This window comes from Saccostrea echinata, unplaced genomic scaffold (genome assembly GCF_033153115.1).
Source record: "Saccostrea echinata isolate AGI-Se365-2 ecotype Australia unplaced genomic scaffold, CSIRO_AGI_Sech_v1 ptg000046l, whole genome shotgun sequence".
NCBI lineage: Eukaryota > Metazoa > Mollusca > Bivalvia > Ostreida > Ostreidae > Saccostrea > Saccostrea echinata.
Genome location: NW_026889795.1, coordinates 9,281,100 through 9,301,501, shown reverse-complemented (window position 1 = coordinate 9,301,501; position 20,402 = coordinate 9,281,100). Strand labels below are relative to the sequence as shown.

At 34.6% G+C, this 20,402-nt stretch overlaps 1 protein-coding gene across 1 annotated transcript in view; it reads left to right on the top strand.

Annotated features, from left to right (window-relative positions):
* LOC133201889 (uncharacterized) overlaps positions 1 to 20,402 on the top strand; it is a 151,744-nt gene that overhangs the window by 120,634 nt on the left and 10,708 nt on the right. The gene's annotated exons all lie outside the window — the stretch shown is intronic.

Sequence of the window (20,402 nt, the reverse complement as noted above, 5' to 3'; positions counted from 1 at the left end):
CTGTGTTCTTTCAGTGATCGTTCACTGTTCGTTCAGTGTTCGCTCACTGTTCCAGTGGGAAAGTAGAACGTTTCAGATCTATCGACGACATATTTTCAGTTTACAATAGTTACTTCCATTCATATGTCGACTCGATATATCCCAGTGACCTTGAAATAAAACATACCAGGGTCTGACCCATCTGTTTTATATTTGGATACTTTACTAGAAAAAGACATTAATGGGAACCTAACAACTAAGTTTTTTGATAGACGTTAAGACTTCAACTTTTCTATCGTCAGCTTCCCATACTTATGTAGCAATATACCTTTATCACCTGCATATGGGGTTTATGTCTCTCAGTTGATTCGATACACAAGAGCATGCTCTAGGTATGAACAATATCTAAAACAAGGTAAGCTGTTGACAAACAAGTTGATGAAAAAAGGATATCAACAGTCTCATTTGTAGTCAATGTTTTGCAAGTTTTATGGTCGATACAATCACATCATCAGCAAATACAGCCTCTCATTAAGTCAAATGCTGATTGATGTTTTAGGGCCCCGCAAGGATTTGCGGGTGCCCTATAGCAATCACTCTGTCTGTCCGTCTGTCTGTCTGTCCGTCTGTCTGTCTGTCCGTCTGTCATTCTTCCGTCCACAAATTTTCTGTTTTTTCTAATAACTTTTTTTTGTAGTTGACCAATTAAATTCAAATTTGGTATGTTGGTTGAAGAGGCAGTAAGACATATTTTGATGCTAAGTTTGGTTCTCTGTGTCATCCAGTTTGGAGCTGGGGTGGTGGGGTAGATTCCTTAAATTTACATTAGAATGAATGCCAGGGCAAAGAGAAATAACTGCTGAGAATGTTCCTGTTGTAATCTATGAAAGCTGCAACTAGTCCCATGGGATTAATTAACTTTCCTCTTGAAGAAAATCCAAAGCATTATCTGTTTCTGTCAAATTTAGATTAATTAACACCCCTGTCTGCAAATGAAGTTTGTTTTGAAGTTAAGGTCAATTCTGAATGATGTTTACATTCTCTGAAATGTGGATTTAAATAATGTTCATACTTTATTTTGGTAAAATATACAATGAGTTATGATTTTATTGAATTCTAAAAACAAGATATACATAAAGATATGTTTTTTTTTTTTATTTTTTTGGTTTTTATTTATTTATTTTATTTATTTATTCCTTTTTTTTTTTTGGCTGCCGTTTGTAAATTCGAGAATACTAGTAATTTTAACGGGTAATCCAAAAATAAACTCATTCTATCATTACTGAAAGAGTTCTTATTGTAAACTTGGAAGAAAAGGATAAAACAGCAGTACAATTAATCCCTCGGGATTAATTATCTTGTCTGGGGCAGAAAATTTCCCAGGCTTATCTTTATTTGTCACTTTAAGATAAATTAACCTTTGTCTGCAACTGATGTTTGTTTTGAAGTTAAGGTCAAGCCTGGATGATATTTGAAAACACATGCTTTATTCCTGTTTAAATATACATTTAATTGAGTTATTATAGATATGTTTTTTATTGCCTTATGTAAATACAGGGATACTCTTTACAGTTTGTTGATATTTAGGAATTATCTTGAAATTTTATAAATACAGTTGTTATTGCATATTCTTCTTCATATATTTTAAAATTTTTGTAATCAATTAAAATTCTCATTCTGTAAGCTACACCCTTATATTTCTACCCCTCGGCGGGGCCCTTGCTGACTGGTCAGTTTTCTAGTTTGCGCTAATTTTTAGACCATTATTTACACACTGAATTGTCTACGGATTTTTCCGTTTTTTTTCCTGCCCATGACAATGAGTCGGCAGGGAATGCTCACTCCTCCATATCACTTGATCCCACCTCTCTTTTTCAGAAGTCTGTGTGTGCTCTGCTCCTGATTTGTACTGTATTCAATGGAAGTTTGAGTTTGAATACTGTTTGTTATCTCCATTTTTCGCTCTTTTAATCCAAAGGCTAAAACAGCTAATGCGATGGCCATTTGTGCGGTGTATGTAAACTTTTTAGAATATGGGCCATAACTCAAGAACCCCCTGGCAAATTATTGTCAAATTTGTCACACGGTATCCATGGCCAAAGGGCTCCCGTTTATACTAAAACTAGGGTTGTGACCCTTAAACAAGGGGAGATAATGAAAAAAAGGAAACAAAGTACTGGTTGCTAAAAAATCTTCTTCTCAAGAACAACTGGGCAGATTATCAACAAACTTACACAAAAGGATGAGGATATGTTGTAGATTAAAATTTGCACAGGGAATTATCCTTGGGCAAAGGGCGTGGTCTCAAGATCACTTCAGAATGGACCAAAAATTGCAATTTATTAAAATGTTGATGTTTTGCTTACAAGGACTAGGATCATCGAATCTTGTCAGTTGATGCATCTAAGGACTTCATATCATGTTGACTCAAAAGTAGGTCACGTTGACCTAATTTTTAAATTTTGTGGCCATTCTTTTTCAAAATGATTTAGAGGCATATTTTGAACAATTTAAAAGCCTATGATCATCCAACTTTGTCAGTTGATGTATCATGGGTCCTCGGAGTACGCCAACTAAAAAGTAGGTCAGCTTGACCAATTTTTTGAATTTAATGGTTGATTTTTTTTTAACATATTTAGGTTTATAATCATTATATCTTGTAAGATGATGCATCTTGGGCCATAAAACACTATTAATAAAAAGTAGATCACAGTGACCTACTTTTTGAACTTTGCAGGCATTCGATTTCAAAGCGTTTTAGAGGCATAATTTGGACATTTTAGGCCTATGATCATAAAACTTTGAAAGTTGATGCATCTTGGCTCTTCGAAAAATGTCAACTGGAAAGTAGGTCACAGTGACCTAATTTTAAAATTTAATGGCTATATTTAAATATTTAAGGAACTATTTGGCTTAGAATAATCAAAATTTGTCAGTTGATGTATCTTGGGTCCTCAATGTAGGTCAACTGAAAAGTAGGTCACCGTGACATCTTTTTCTATTTATCTGACTATAATTTAATAATTTTTTTGGGTAATAATTGGCTTATAATCATCAAACTTTGTCAGTTGATGCATATTGAATCTTAGGAGTAGGTTGACTGAAAAGTAGGTCACTGTGTCCTACTTTTAAAAATCTATGGCTATGATTAAATATTTCAGGTACTAATTGGCTTTTATTCATCAAACTTTGTCATTGATGTCGTTGATGCATCTTGGGTCCTTTGAGTACAACAACTGAAAAGTAGGTCCCTGTGACCTACTTTTGAAATTTTATGGCTGTATTTAATATTTTCAGGTACTATTTGGCTTAGAAATCATCAAAATATGTCAGTTGTATAACCTCGGGTCCTCTGAGTATGTCTACTGAAAAGAAGGTCACCATGACCTACTTTTCAATTTATATGGCTATAATGAAATATTTCGGGTACTCATTAGCTTAGAATCATCAAACTTTGTCAATTGATGTTTCTTGGGTCCGCAGAGTTAGTTGACTGAAAAGGAAGTCACTGTGACCTATTTTTGAAATTTTTTGACATTATTTAAATATGTCAGGTATTAATCAGCTTAGAATCATCAAACTTTGTCAGTTGGTGCATCGTTGGTCCTCAAAGTATGTCTTCTGAAAAGAAGGTCACTGTTATCTACTTTTGAAATTTAAAAAAAAATATTTTAGGTATTAATTGGCTCAGAATCACCAAACTTACTTGACTCATCTCGAGTCTTCAGAGAATGAGAAATGATAAGGTCACCATGACCTAGTTTCAGGTACTAATTCTTAGTATCATCTTGGGTTCTCAGAGTGTTTCATCTAAAATGTAGGTCATGATGATCTACCTTTGGAATTTCAAGGCTTTATCTATATATACAGGATACTAAGAGGCTTCAAAAAGAAGTAATAGGTTGTACAGGTTATCAGAAGAACGATTCAAGGCCCTTGGGCCTCTTATTTTCTTTAAAGACCAAGAGAGGCCTTTGTGATAGGTTATGATATTTGGTTCAAAATAGTACAAAAGCACAAATAGTTTGATAATAGATTATAGTCTGCATGGTGATAGTGATAAATGGGAGACAGATTAAAACTTAATCTATGAGTTGTAACAGAATACTAGACTGATTATTTCATTGATCCTGATCATCTTTTTTCTCTTGCTTTCGGTCAACAAAGTTTCGTCTATCAGTTTATATTATACTCTATGGATCTTCTAAATTGCTGTATTATACTCAACTCATTGTTAAGGCCCTTGGACATCTTGTTACTGTATCCGGGTTTTACTGATTAATTTATACATGTAAGCATGTATCACCAGGTTGTCCAGTTACTCAGGGCAATAAATTCTCAGTTCGGGCAAGTGAAATGGTCAACGCACTTGTCTGAACTGAGAATTTACTTGCCCTGAAACTTTTCTGAAAGAAATGTATATTGGCATGTAGTTTAAATGAAACAGTAAATTAAACACTTGATTTCCGCCAGATACGTGACTGACATGACTGAATCCCTCAGTTTCCTTTCCAGATTTTAGGTTCAATTAAAAATTAGGTTCATTATTCTGTTTTGGAGTGTTTCCATGGTAGTTACGCACTACCTTTAACAACTTGAAAGCTTCTTTGTAGATTGTTTATTCACTCACAGAATATATGTTACATGACGTATACAAAACAAGATATGTGTGTTTCGTAGCAACTGTCTTTCTTTGTCATTGCTTCACAGTTATTTTTGAAAATCAAAATTTACAAAAGGATCCTGCTGATTTTTTTATAAGGAGTTTTATTATAAACAAAACAAGGAGAGGGGGTATTGCTGTATGACAGTGTGTGTTTACTGGTTAAATTGAGAAGGACAGTGGTACCGGTACATATTCAAATGTAACATTGACTTTTATCTTGTAGCTTAATTGCCAAATTAAAAGTAGTGTATCATTTTTTCTTACTGTTTAAATTTTAATAGCAATAAATTATTTTCTTCTTTCTTAATTTTGGGCAACCAAGTTTTGGCAAGTCAAAGTAGGAGATTTTTCAAAGGGCAAGTGAATCTGAAAGTTAATTACAAGTATTTCTATCCCCGTATCCTTGGCAAAATATGCTCAATAGTTTGATTAAAAGATAATTACTGTGACACAGAGCAAAATTCAATAAGGGTCTTTTTGTGCAAATAAAAAAGAAAGTCTTTGCTTAAAGTACAGGGAAAACAAAAATAGAAGGTGTTCATAAAATTGCATTCATTTTTATTTGCAGTTAATTTTTCAAGCCAACAACAACGCTTTAAAATTAGACTTGATGAAAAAGACATGAAACAGAGTGTTCCCGAGTATCATCCAGAAAATGCAACTGATGAAGGGGAAACACAGGAAAAGATGAAACCAGTTGATGATGAGGGCAATATGATTAAAGAATCAAACATTGGACAGATATCACGTGATGGTACTGACATTAAAACTACCTCATACTATGAACCACAAGGGGCCACATCGCCAGAAAATGTAGCAGAAGTTATGAAGGAAAGCAAAGAAATTTCTCATGGTTCAGAGATTCCTGGAAATTTGCAGATAGATGCAAAAAACATTTCAGATGATCCTGAGAAAAAAATCACCATGACTGACTTTGCAGGACAGTGTTCATATTATGCCTCACATCAGATTTTTCTTAGTCCAAGAGCATTCTTTATTCTGGTGCTGAATATGGAGAAGAAGTTTGATGATAAGGTTGGAGAAGAAGTGTGTTTTCAGGAAGGATCCATTTACAAGGAATGGACAAACAGAGGTAATATTTTAATTATGTTATTATGATGTGCGTATGAGATTACCTTTCTATTTGTTAGTCCTTGTTTGCAGCTCTATGAATGCAATAAGTTTGTTTATGAGAAAAAAAGAGAGAATCGTATTTGATGCCTATATTGCATAATTATATCCCATCTTAAGACGAGACTTATTATGGCATGTACGTATACTATAGGATGTCATGTATGATCAAGCTGCTTATTTTACCTCATGTAAACTAAAAAGCTTAAAATAGCTTATTGATCAAATTTTTGACTGGCGTCCGTCTGTCTGTCCACCTGAAATTTTTTTACATTTTCAACTTCTTCTACAGAAGCACTGAAACTATTTCAACCAAACATGCAGAAAGCTTCCTTGGGTGAAGGGAATTCTAGTTTTTTTTCAAATGAAGGGTCACACCCTCTTTCAAGGGGAGATAATTAAGAATAAGTTAATTTGGTGGCATCTTTGAAAACTCTTCCCAGAACCACTGGACCAAAAACTTTGTTCAAATCATGAACGCCCGATGGTTGGGTTGGGCCACACTGATTGATTAAATTGTTGCAAAGAAATATATAGAAAAATATCTTTGAAAATCTTCTTCTCAAGAACAATAAAGCCATGATTAATCATATTTAAATGGAAGCATATTTAGATACTGTAGATTCAAGTTTATTTAAATCATAACCCACGGAGGTAGGGTAGAGCAACAATGGAAAATGAAATTTTTACCAAAAAATGTATGGAGGGAAATAGTTTAATAATATCTTCTCAATAATAAAAAAAACATGAATAATCATACTGATATGGAAGAATTCTCCAGTAGTGTACATAGATTCAGATTTATGCAAATCTTAATTATTATCATGACCCCTGGGGTAAGGTGGGGTCACAATGGGGGATCAAAGTTTTACAAAAGAATATATAGGGAAAACTCTTATCCGGTAAATATTTTCTTTTCAAGTATAGCAAATGCCTGATTAATCATATTGATAGAGGAGCATCTTTAGGTAGTGAATTTTGAAGTTTGGTCAAATCATGACACCTGAGGGTAGAATGGGACCACAATGGGGGGGGGGGATCAAAGTTTTTTTTTACATAGGGATATATATGGGAATGAAATATGGAGATAACAAACAGTATTTAAGCTCAAACTACAAATCGGGAGCAGAGAAAATACGGACCTCCCCAAACATCAGAGGTGGGATCAGATGTGATGGAGGAGTGAGCAAAAAAGTCTTTGAAAATCTAAAGAACAAGAAAGTCATGATTATTGATATTGATATGGAAGTATCTTTAGGTAATGTATGGAGATAAAGAACAGTATTCAAGCTCAAGAGTCCATTAAACAATACAAATTTAGGAGCAGAGTATACACAGATCTTTAAAACATCAGAGGTGGGATCAGGTGCCATGGAGGAGTGAACATCCCCCGCCGACCGGTCACACCCGCCGTGTGCTCCTTGTCATGATGGGGAAATAACGGAAAAATCCGTCGACAATACAGTGTGTAAATAATGGCCTAACAATTAGTATGAAAAACGTCAGTAAGCCTTTGACTTAATAATAAATTGTGCTAACAAGGTCATTGTATCGACCATAGAACTTATGAAATGACGACTTTAAACGAGACTGCTGATATTCTTGTTTCATCAACTTGTTTGTCAATAGCTTACCTCATTTAAGAAATTGTTCATACGTAGAGCATGCTCTTGAGTATCGAATCAACTGAAAGATATAAACCCCGTATGCAGGTGATGAAGGTATATTGCTGCATAAGTAAGGGAAGTTGACTATTGAAATGTTAAAGTCATCACGTTTATCATAAAGCTTGGTTGTTAGATTACCATTAACATCTTTTTCTAGATAAATATCCAAATATGAAACATATGTGTCAGACTCTGTGGTATCTTTTATTTCAAGCTCACCGGGATATATCGTATCGACATAAGAATGGAAATAATCATTGTTAATTGACAATACATTGCCGATACATAGGTAGTGTAGATTCAAGATTTTTCAAATCATGATACCCTTAGGGTAGGGTGGGGCCACAACAGGGAATCAAAGTCATACATAGAAAAATTAAAAGAAAAAAAATCTGCTGATGAAGAACTTCAGGGTCATATTGACTTTGGTGAGCAGTGTGGCCAATGGGCCTTTTATCTTGTAATACAATCTGCAATCTTTTTCAAAAGAAAATATCTTCTTGTTTACTCCAAGTTTATTGCTTTTCCTAATTTTTTTTTTTTTCAGATTATCTTGAATTCTGGATGAAGTCAGTTCATCAATACAGCAGTGATAAAGCCCCAGTCATCCTGGTTGGTACACACAGTGAGAATAAAACAATAAAGGTACACATATAAACTTTATTTCTTAAAAAAAAAGTAATACTCCTTTACTCAAAATATTAACCACTTTATGAGTTAACATGATCAGAAATTGAAGAAGGTGAAGAAAAATATGACTCAAACTTCTGAAACATTTAAGCTCATCCGAGCTTTAAGTTTTTTGGGTCACATTTTGTCCAGCATCAGACTCTCTGTTTGTCCAGCTGTAAACTTGAAATATTTTTGGCTTTGAATGAACAAAGATCAGAACAGCTTATGCAATAGTAAGGGGTCTGTCGTCCATCAGTTTGTCTCTCTAGCTATCTGTCTGTCTGTTCGTAAACTATTTTTCAAAGTGCTATTTCTCCTACAGTGTTAGTTCCATTTCAATATAACATGGTTCACAAGTAGGCTACATTAGGATACATTAATCTGTGTATCGATTTTTAGCTCTTCTGAGCCAAAGGCTCAAAGAGCTAATGCAATGACCATTTGTGCGGTGTGCATAAACTTTTTAGAATATGGGCCATAACTCAAGAACCCCTCGGACAATAATTGTCAAATTTGTCACAGGGTATCCTTGTCCCAAGGGCTCACGTTTAAAGTAAAACTAGGGTTGTGACCCCTAAACAAGGGGATATAATTAGGTAAATAAAAACAAAAGTACTGGTTGCTAAAAAATCTTCTCAAGAACCACTTGGCGGATTTTCACCAAATTTACACAAAAGGATGGGGATATGTTGTAGATTAAAATTTGCAAGGGGAATTGCCCTGGGGCAAGGGGCGTGGTCTCAAGGTCATTTTAAAGTTGACCAAAATTACATTTTATTAAGATGTTGATATTTCGCTTACTATAAAGACTTGGATCATCAAATCTTGTCAGTTGATGCATCTGAGGACCTCATATCATGTTGACTCAAGAAAAGGTCACGGTGACCTTCTTTTTTAAATTCTGCGGCCATTCCTTTTAAAATGATTTAGAGGCATATTTTGAACAGTTTAAGGCCTATGATCATCAAACTTTGTCAGTTGATGTATCTTAAGTCATCGGAGTACGTCACCTAAAAAGTAGGTCACCTTGACCTAATTTTTGAATTTGACGGATAATCTTTTTAAAAACAATTAAGGTTATTAATTCGAATACTGAGGGTTTAGAATCATTAAATCTTGTAAAATGATTCATCTTGGGCCATAAAACATATTTATTAAAAAGTAGATCACAGTGACCTACTTTTTATACCCCCAAGGAGAGGGGGTATACTGTTTTACCCTTGTGTGTCTGAGTGTCCATGTGTCCGTGTGTCTGTCCGTAACAATTTTTTTTCGCAGTTTTCTCAGCAACTACTCATCACAGATGCTTGAAATTTTAGCCTAATCTTTGTTTAGGCATGCCATTTGGTGGGATACAATTTTGTTTGAATCCGATGTAAACTTCCTGTTTATCTGTGCGTCTGTCTGTACCAAATATTCGTCACAGTTTTCTCAGCAACTACTCAGCGCAGATGTTTGAAATTTTAGCACACACAATCTTAGTTTAGGCATGCCATATGGTGATTCATTTTTGTATGAATTCGATGTCAACATGAGAGTGAATATTCACATCAGAGCGGGGATATTACTAGTGACCATTCGCTCACAGACTTCTTGTTTAACTTTGCAGGCATTTGATTTCAAAGCATTTTAGAGACATAATTTGGACATTTTATGGCCTATGATCATAAAACTTTTTAAGTAGATGCATCTTGGGTCCTCAAAAAACACCAACTGAAAAGAAGCTCACTGTGACCTTCTTTTGGAATTTTATGGCTATATTTAAATATTTAGGTTAAAATTTTGCTTAGAATCATCAAAATTTGTCAGTTGATGTATCTTGGGTCCTCAGAGTATGTCAACCGAAAAGTAGGTCATCATGACCTACTTTTCAATTTATATGACTATGATTAAATATTTCGGGTATTAATTGGCTTAGAATCATCAAGCTTTTTCAGTTGATGCATCTTGGGTCTTTGGAGTAAGTCGACTGAAAAGTAGGTCACCATGACCTACTTTTATGGCTTTAATTAAATATTTCAGGTATTAATTGGTTTAGAATCATCAAACTTTGTCAGTTGATGCATCTTTTCATCCTAGGAGTACGTCTACTGAAAAGTAAGTCACAGTGACCTACTTTTCAATTTTTATGGCTATAATGAAATATTTCGGGTACAAATTAGCTTAGAATCATCAAACTTTGTCAGTTGATGCATTTTGGGTCCTCAGAGTAAGTTGACTGAAATGTAGGTCACTGTGACCTACTTTTGATATAATTTGTTTTAATTAAAGATTTTTAGGTACTAAATGGCTTACAATCACCAAACTTTGTAATATGATGCATCTTGGGTCCGCAGAGTTAGTTGACTGAAAAGGAGGTCACTGTGACCTATTTTTGAGATTTTATGGCTTTATTGAAATATATCAGGTACTAATTGGTTTAGAATTATCAAACTTTCTAAGTTGATGCACATTGCATCCTCAAAGTATGTCATCTGAAAAGTAGGTCACTGTGGCCTACTTTTGAAATTTTATGGTTACAATTTTAGAAATTATTTTAGGTATTAATTGGCTTAGAATCATCAAATTTAGCTGATGCATCTTGGGTCCTCAGAGAATGACAAGTGAAAGGTAAGTCACCATGACCTACTCTCAGGTACTAATTGGCTTAGAATCATCTTGGGTTCTCAGAGTGTTTCATTTAAAATGTAGGTCATGATGACCTACCTTTGGAATTTCAAGGCTTTATCTAAATATATACAGGATACTAAGAGGCTTCAAATAGAAGTGATAGGTTGTACAGTTTATCAGAAAAGCGATTAAAGGCCCTTGGGCCTCTTGTTCATTTCGATGAAGTATTGCCAAAGTTACTAAAAAAAAGAGAAAATTTCTGTGAAATACTTTCAAAACGCTACCCCTACAGTTTAAGTCTGACATCAATAAAACTTGGTACACAAGTATACTTCACTAAGACACATACTTCTCTTTATCGGTTTTTGATTTCGAAGAATTCTGAATCAAGGATCATAGTTATATTTATTGCAGTTGCCCCAGTTTCAGGTCGAAATGCTACCTTTCTCTACCTTTGTAAAGTAAAAATCAGTTGAGGTACAGTTTTGCTAGAGACTTCTGGTTTAATAGAGTATGATATTTACATTTACATTTATATTTCCCGATCATGACAAGGAGCACACGGCGGGTGTGACCGGTTGGCAGGGGATGCTCACTCCTCCATGGCACCTGATCCCACCTCTGATGTTTGGAGGTCCGTGTTTGCTCTGCTCCTATTTTGTATTGTATAATGGCCTTTTGAGCTTGAATACTGTTTGTTATCTCCATATATTTCATTTACATGTATTTAGAAAAATGAAGTCGCCCGTGAAGTGCAGTGGTAAGAGGGTCTGCTCTAGGGTTGTGGATTAAGGAGCTGATCCTTAAGTTGCGGGTTCGAATCCCACTGTGGGACATGGAGACCGGTCTTTGGGATGAGACCATGTTAACCAAGTTCCTATGTGGCAGTAGGTGCTGGCACGAAAAGGATCTCTCACTGCTCAATGGTCCAGAGTGCCGAGTATAGGTCAAAATTTGCAGCTCTCCACCAGCAAGTGGTGGCGTCTCCATATGAGTGAAAAATTCTCGAGAGGGATGTTAAACAACAAACAAACCAACCAACAAACAAAAATAGATTAATGAAACAAATCAAGAAGTTGTTTACAACTTCAGAAGAATATTGACAACTAAACCTGTCTCATTAACTTTAAATGAATATATATGCTTAAAAAATCATTGGTCCCGTGGGCACTTCCTTTTTTTTTTAAAGTGAGCTTTTCTGGTCATCTTTTTTCTGGCGTCCAGCTCTCTGCTGTCTAGCTATGCGTCCGTCCATCTGTCTGTAAACTTTTCACATTTTCTGCTTCTTCTCAAGAACAATTGGATCAATTTCAACTAAACTTGCAACAGTGTATTCTTGGGTAAAAGGGATTCAAATTTGTTCAAATGAAGGGCCTTACTTTCTTCTAAGGGGAGATAATTACGAATAAGTGAAAAATTAATGGCATCTTTTAAAAATTTTCTTCGCAAGAATCACTGGGTTAGAAAATAAGAATTTTATGTGGAATCATTCTCAGATAATGTACAAGGGGTTATCAAAAAGTTCGTGGACTGATGCGATAAAATTAATAATATGTAGTCTGTGCTTACAATATTTATAAGGAATATAAAACAAGTTAAACAAGTTAAAGAAATGTTGAAAATTTAAGCTTGATACGTTGATGATTTGCCAAATTATTGAAATACAAAAAAAAAAAGACATTACATGATCACCCGGCACTGTCACAGTTTAGTTTCATGATGTCTGACAACGGCATTGTTTCTCAATGTCCGCTCTCTCTACCTCATACACTTATCTTGATGATATAACCTAGAGTTAAGTAAAAACTTAAGCCTGTCATGTTTATAAGACTTTACTAAGCCATGAACAGCTGCTTTCAATGCATATAATATTGCAAATGGATCTATACATAAGGAAAGATCCTCACTTGATTATGCCAGAATACTTAGCTTTTTGGCGTTCAATTTCTACCACACATCATGAATGTGACTGACTCTTGACACCCTGACTACAAATCGACTTAACCTATGCATCTTTCATCTTTTTGAATCTTTTTGGGCATTTAAAAACAAGTACTCTGGAACCATTTTAATTTCCTGTAGCCCGTTTAAACATTCCCTAGATCAATACTAGTTTTTCCAGGTGCAACTTTGTAGAATGCTTGAAAAAGAAATCTTTCCCCCTTTTTGATGTTATTTTCAAGCCCTTAATTGTTCAGACACTCCATATAAAATTTACAATAAAATTTCATAGAACTTAGAGAACTGGGTACAAATTGCAAATTTTATGGAACAATTGTGTCGCACAACCTGCCTGAAATTACGGGTTTTTTTATGACAAATGCTCATATCAAAAGAGTTTTTTCTCAGTTATACTCAGGTAGAAAGAACGTCATATTTGAGGATGTGCCTCGTGGACATACCATTGCTTACAAAACCATTAACAATTTATCAAAAAATAAAACTTATGATTTATGGTTTTATCTATAGATAGAAAAAATGATGCTAACTAATTGTGTTGAAATTCATTTATGTACCTAAAGCGTTTTTAATTTTCTGGCTCTAGTCAACGAACTTTTTGATAACCCCTTGTAGATTCAATATTCTTCAAATCATGACCCCCAGGGTTAGAATGGGGCACAATGGGTGATCAAATTTTTACATGGAAATACATAGAAAAAGTCTTTAAAAATCTTCTCAAGAATAGCAAAGCCATGATTGGTCATATTTAAATGGTAGCATCTTCAGATAGTGTAGAATCAACTTTGTTCAAATCATGACCCCTAGGGGTATGGTGGGGCCACAATGGTTGATCAAAATTTTATATAGGAAAAATCTAGAAAAATCTACTTCTCAAGAACAACAAAGCAATGAATAGTCATGAACAGTCATGAATAATCATGAATACTCCTCAGGCAGTGTAGATTTAAGTCTATTCAAATTATGAGCTCTGAGGAAGGGTGGTGACACAATGGGGGATTAAAGTTTAACAAAGCTATATATAGGTAAAATATTTGAAAAAAATCTTCTCAAGAACAGAAAAGCCTTGATAAGTCATATTGATATGGAAGCATTTTCAGGGAGTGTAGATTCCAGTTTGTTCAAAGGCTGGGGCACAATTGGGGATCAAAGTTTTACATAGGAATATAAAGGGAAAAAAAATCTGCCAATGAAAAACAGGGCCATATTGATTCAGGTGAGTGTTGTGGCCCAAGTGCCTGTTTTTTTTTCTTTATAAATCGCCAACCGAAATCCAAACACTGCTTCAGATCACTAAACCATTAATTTTTTTTGAACACTGATTAAAAATTTGCGAAGTTAATTTTCAAAATTTTCCTCTCAAGAAACAAAAAATTGAAACTTAGGTGGAAACTTCCTGACGAAGTGTGAATATCATTTTGTTCAACCCCCCCCCCCCCCCCCCCCCCCCCCCTTAGTAGGATAAGTCCCCAGAATTGAAAAGGATCATAAATAATATGATCTTAATCATATTTGATTATTACATTTGACATTAAAATGTAAAGGGAAAATTGTTTCAAAATGTTCTTTACAAGATCAAATGGCCATGATCTGTTATATTAATGTGCAAGTAATTCCAGGTAGTGCAGGAAAAAAGGATTGTTTAGATCATGCATATCTCTCCCAGTAAAAACAGCGAGAATACATTTCTTTAACAAATCTTTTTATCCAGGAGAAAGCATTGTTTTTCCGTGAAGTATGGAAAACTTTAGAAATGAAGAAATCTCTGAAGAAACATCTCAATGTGAAGCGGCGATTTGCAATTGGATTCAACGACAACGAAGGCATTAAAAATATCAAGCTGTCAATCCTTGATGTTGTGGGTGAACTTGATCACTGGGGTGAAGAGCTTCCACGCTCTTGGGCTATGTTTGAAACATTCTTTCAGGAAAAGAAAAAACTCAAGATTTTAAGGATAGACACACTCATTGCTTTCAATGAAGCATTGCCAGAGGGAATAAAGCTGCAAACAATTGGGGACATCAATGTTATGCTGCAGTTCTTCCATGACATCAGAGAAATTTTATACTTTGATCAAGAATTCCTCAAAGAAGTAATTATTCTTGATGTTCAGTGGTTTGCTGATGCATTCAAAAATGTCATAACAGATAAAAACCATGCAGAGGAAGATTTACTTGAGTATACTGCAGAGTGGGACAAATTCAATGAAACAGGAGAGTTACCTGACACTCTGTTGTCTGCTATATGGGAAATGAACAACAATGGTTACATTGAACACAAAAACGACATCATTTTGTACATGGAGAAATTAGGACTCTTAGCTAAAATGAGTGACAATAAGTGGTATGTTCCCTGTATGAACAAAAGAGCATATCCTGTAAAATACTCACCATACCCTGCCTCCTCCATCCTTTGCTACACGTTTGATGTTCTTCCTGCTGGAGTTTTCCATCGCCTCATAGCTACATGCATGCAGATTCCTTGGAAGATTGTGACAGAGAGAGACAGACCATGCATTTACCAGACAGCAGCTATTTTCACGTTTCAGGATCATAACATTCTTCTTGGAATGACTCCAAAAGAAATTCAGCTACAAGTGTTTGTTATTGAAGGAGAAGTTGATATATCAACATGCCACAAAGTAAAGGAAAAACTTTACAGTTTACTAAGTGTTCTATCCACAACATTTCAAACAGACTTTAAGTTTTCATTTGGATTCAAATGCAAAGCTGTGGGATTTTGCGATGACCAAGAAAGTTCTGTAATCGATGAAGCAGAATTTATGCAACCAAATTTTCAGTGTCCTTCCTGTCCAATCGAAAGAAAACACATTATTAAGACAAATGATATCACCAAGTATTGGATAGAGGTATGTTATTGTAAGGGCTGTTATGATAAAGCATTTATTATAGGATTGACTATATAAATTAGTTTGTTCATCGAGAGATGAATCTAAAAACAAATTGCATACTTTATGAAAGTCGGCTTTCATAAAAAAAGTGTGCGATTCGTATTTAGATTCATTTCTCGATGAATAAAAAAATTTATATAGTCAATGCTTATCATTCAATTCCAGTGAAAAACATGTTAATTTCATGTAAATACTCATTATTTAGCTAACTCAAAAAAAAAAATTGCACAAAATTTACATGCTGACAGCTGCGTAGAAATATATCGATTGAAAGTTACACGATTCTCGGGAGCGCATCTTAAAGCACGTATAAGTACATAAAAACATATGTAATATCAAAAAAGAATGTAACGCAGATGATCTTAAACTGTAGTAATATGCCTCTTATCTGATATGCAGTGGGGAGATGTTCATGAAATGAGATGATTCAATGTAAACATCATCAATTTATCATTTGTTGGTGTACGAGGGTTGTCCGGTAAAATCGTGGACAAGTTTTCTAGAGTGAAAAATAATCATCACTGTGTCCTAAAATTTTCAATACTCTTTTAGTACATTTTTCATCAATATATACATGTATAGCAAATTTCAAATAGATACATGCATAAATAAACAAATTATGAGATTTTATGTTATGTGTTGTATCGCCTTACGGCGCACGGATGATAACGTCAAAGTGTCTAAAGCACCGTCACGTTTCCTCTTTGCTAAAAAAAGTTGGATAAGTCCCACTTAAATTTAAGAATTTTATTGAGGCACATACTTGAGTTTCCCTTTATTCTTCCATAAACAGCCGAGGAACCAATCTCACACACACATGGGACCTTCTGAAGATTTATTAGTAAGTTATGGAAAGTATTCTCACCATTATTCAACTATATAGGTAATCTTATATCAACGGTCTACAGTGACATAATCTTTCGCTATTACCATAGCTGTTTGTATGTTTTGTTTTCTCGGGGACTCGATAAAAATGTTTTGCTAAGAAAACTCCCATCTCACTTGTATACTAAAGGTCTATTCATATATTTTTTCTTCTTTATTCACTTTAAGTCTCTTAGGGCGTCATTACTGCATCTAAACAAACTGAACTGCTCTCTGGTGAACCTTAATGTCATCAAACGTCACCATTTTTCGTATGTTGTGTTTACGACTTTCGCATTTCGAATACTTGACGAGAAACTTCCAAAAATTAAGCAAATACCCTGATTTTTTCTAAAAGACGACACAATAAATAGTAGATTAAAAATAGGACAGTTTTAAACGCCAGTCTTATCTATTTAATACTTTTATTTTGAAATAATACTCATGTATTCTCTAATGAAACCCTGGTTTTTTGATCATGTGCCGTAGGACTGTACCCTATGCACATTTAAGTATAATAAAATCTTTATTTTTGACTGTCTATAATTTATCAGAAATATTAAGATGCACTTAAATATGATAAAAAGAACATTTGTTGAAATTTTCAGCTTAGTGCGCCATTTTTTTTTTCTCGAGAAAATGCTTTGTCCACGATTTTACAGGACAACCCTCGTAAAATATTTTACAATCTTAAAATGATTGTCCATTATATGTTTAAGTATGAAATTTTTATGTTAAAGATACTTGATGAGGAATCTGAGATTTCTGAAGCCAAAAATATGTGTAAAGTAACAACATCAGGAAGTGGTGGCGTTGGTAATATTAACTTCTATTTTATTTAACAGTGTGGAATCATTGATTAAAATAATAATTTCTATGTTAAGTTTATCTCATTTAATAAAGATTTGTATTTCCTCACAGAACAAAGGATTTATTTATTGAGATATATTTCATAGACAACAGTTATAAAATACTCTATTAACCTTCCCATAAAATTACAAAATTTTTCCTCTGTAGATAATTTTGTCAAGATTGTAAAGTTATTACAAGTTGGAACTGATGCAGTGAGAATTTGTTTTGATAAATTCTTTCCTAAAGAGGATTTAGAGAAGACATTAAAAGATAATGAAACAGATATGAGGAAAGGACCTTACCGATTCAAACCACAGGAACTAGCAATTCTCTTCCCTAATCAAGGTAATTAACATGATTCTCTGTTACTGCAATAATCTAGAATTGTTTGTGCATTATATGTTTTTTAATGTTAAATACCATAAGTAAAAAATAATAATATAGATCAGTATATGAATTTGAGTAAATAGTAAGTTTTATCAGTTGTTCTGTAATTAAAAAAAAAAAAAATCAGAGGAATATTGTCTTTAGCTTTGCACTAACAGTCATGAATCATTTTTTCTTCCATAGGTATTAAGTTCATACTTTATAATTTATATGTGAAGTTTTTTAAAGGGGCATAGTCACAGTTTGATCAATATCTTTTTTTCAAGTTTTATTTTTTTCAACTTCGACGAATTTATTGCCTTTATTTAAAAAATGTAACAAGGATAGACAGATACAGGGAGTTTTATCAGAATCTGTTCACTAATGTTGCAATTCTAAGAAATCTCAATTTCTGCTGATATTTACAGGTTCTTTTTAATTTATATCTAGAAATATGTTGGAGATTTACACACTGAATTTTCGACGGATTTTTCCGTTATTTCCCGATCATGACAAGGAGCACACGGTGGGTGTGACCGGTCGGCAGGGGATGCTCACTCCTCCATGGCACCTGATCCCACCTCTGATGTTTGGAGGTCCGTGTTTGCTCTGCTCCTATTTTGTATTGTGTAATGGCCTTTTGAGCTTGAATACTGTTCGTTATCTCCATATATTTCATATATACGGTAACTGAATTGACAAAATCAAAATGGCATAATAAGGTCAATTTGTATACCATACTTCATGAATACCGAATTCCCGATCTTATAGTAACAAATCCTGAAAATATGACAGAAAAAAGGCATGGCATATATCAAATCCACCAAAGCTGCAAAGCATTTTTAGCTCACCTCTACGAAGTCGAGATGAGCTTATGCTATACCCCCGGCGTTGGCGTCGGCGTCGGCGTCCCAGGTTAAAGTTTTAGGAGCAAGTCCCATTCCCAAGTAACTATAAGCCCTACCTGGACCAAACTTGCATGGATGATGCATCTAGGGATGGACACTACCAAACTTGCTTCGGATGCTGGATCTGACCTAGATTTTTCGGATGAGTGACCAGGTTAAAGTTTTAGGAGCATGTCCATTCCTAAGTAACTATGAGCCCTACCTGGATCAAACTTGCATGGATGATGCATCTAGGGATGGACACTATCACACTTGCTTCGGATGCTGGATCTGACCTAGATTTTCCGGATGAGTGACCAGGTTAAAGTTTTAGGAGTAGTCTCATTCCATAGTAACTATAAGCCCTACCTGGACCAAACTTGCATGGATGATGCATCCAGGGATGGACACTACCACACATGCTTTGGATGCTGGATCTGACCTAGATCTTCCACATGTGAGACCAGGTTTAGATTTAGGAGTAGTCTCATTCCCAAGTAACTATAAGCCCTACCTGGACCAAACTTTCATGGATGATGCATCTAGGGATGTACACTAACCAACCTGCTTGGAATGCTGGATCTGACCTAGATTTTCCACATGAGTGAATTTTAGCCATATTTTAACCAAATTAGCATGGATGATGTATCTAGGGACACTTCCAGACTTGCTTTGGATTCTGAATCTGACGTACATTTTCCAGATGAGTGACCAGGGTAATTTTTTTGGAGTAGCTATATAATATTATGGCCTGTTATGATTAAACTTGCATAGATGGTGCTTCTAAGGATGAAAACTTCCAGACTTGCTTTGGATGTTGGAACTGACCAAAATTTTTATTGCTTACTAAACAGGTCAAAAGTTTTTTGAGTAGGTCTATAATTAAATCAAACTTGCATGGATATTGATCTTGGGATGTACCCTAACTAGAAAAAAAATATGATGTGAAATTTGCCTTACATATAGATAACATTCGTCAAGGTGAGCTTCGTAATCTTTGATTACCTATGTTTATATTTGGTTTTTATATATTCGTTGATACATAAAATAATATATTCTTTTTTTATGCCCCGCCATGAATATGGCCGGGGCATATAGTGTTTGTCATGTCCGTCTTCCGTCCTTCCGTCCTTCTGTCCTTCCGTCTGTCCTTCCGTCACACTTTGCGTTTAGCTCTGTTCAAAGCTCAGTTTCAAAGAAACTATCCAAGATATTTTTATCAAACTTCATATGCTGATAGATATTGATGAGGGCTATGCAACTGCATCAACATTTTTTGACCTTGACCTTTCTTTTGACCTTGACCTCACTTTTCTTAAATTAGTGTTTAGCTCAGTTTTAAAGATACCATTCAAGATAGTGTAATGAAACTTCATATGTTGATACCTACTGACGTAAGCTATTCAACTGCATCAACATTTTTTGACCTTGACCTTTCTTTTGACCTTGACCTCACTTTTCTTAAATTAGTGTTTAGCTCAGTTTTAAAGATACCATTCAAGAAAGTGTAATCAAACTTCATATGTTGATACATACTGATGTAAGCTATTCAATTGCATCAACATTTTTTGACCTTGACCTTACTTTTGACCTTGACCTCACTTTTCTTAAATTAGTGTTGTGCTCAGTTTTAAATATACCATTCAAGATAGTGTAATCAAACTTCATATGTTGATACATACTGATGTATGCTATTCAATTGCATCAACATTTTTTTGACCTTGACCTTTCTTTTGACCTTGACCTCACTTTTCTTAAATTAGTGTCAAACTTCATATGCTGATACGTACCGATAAGAGCTATTCAACTGCATCAATATATTTTGACCTTGACCTTTT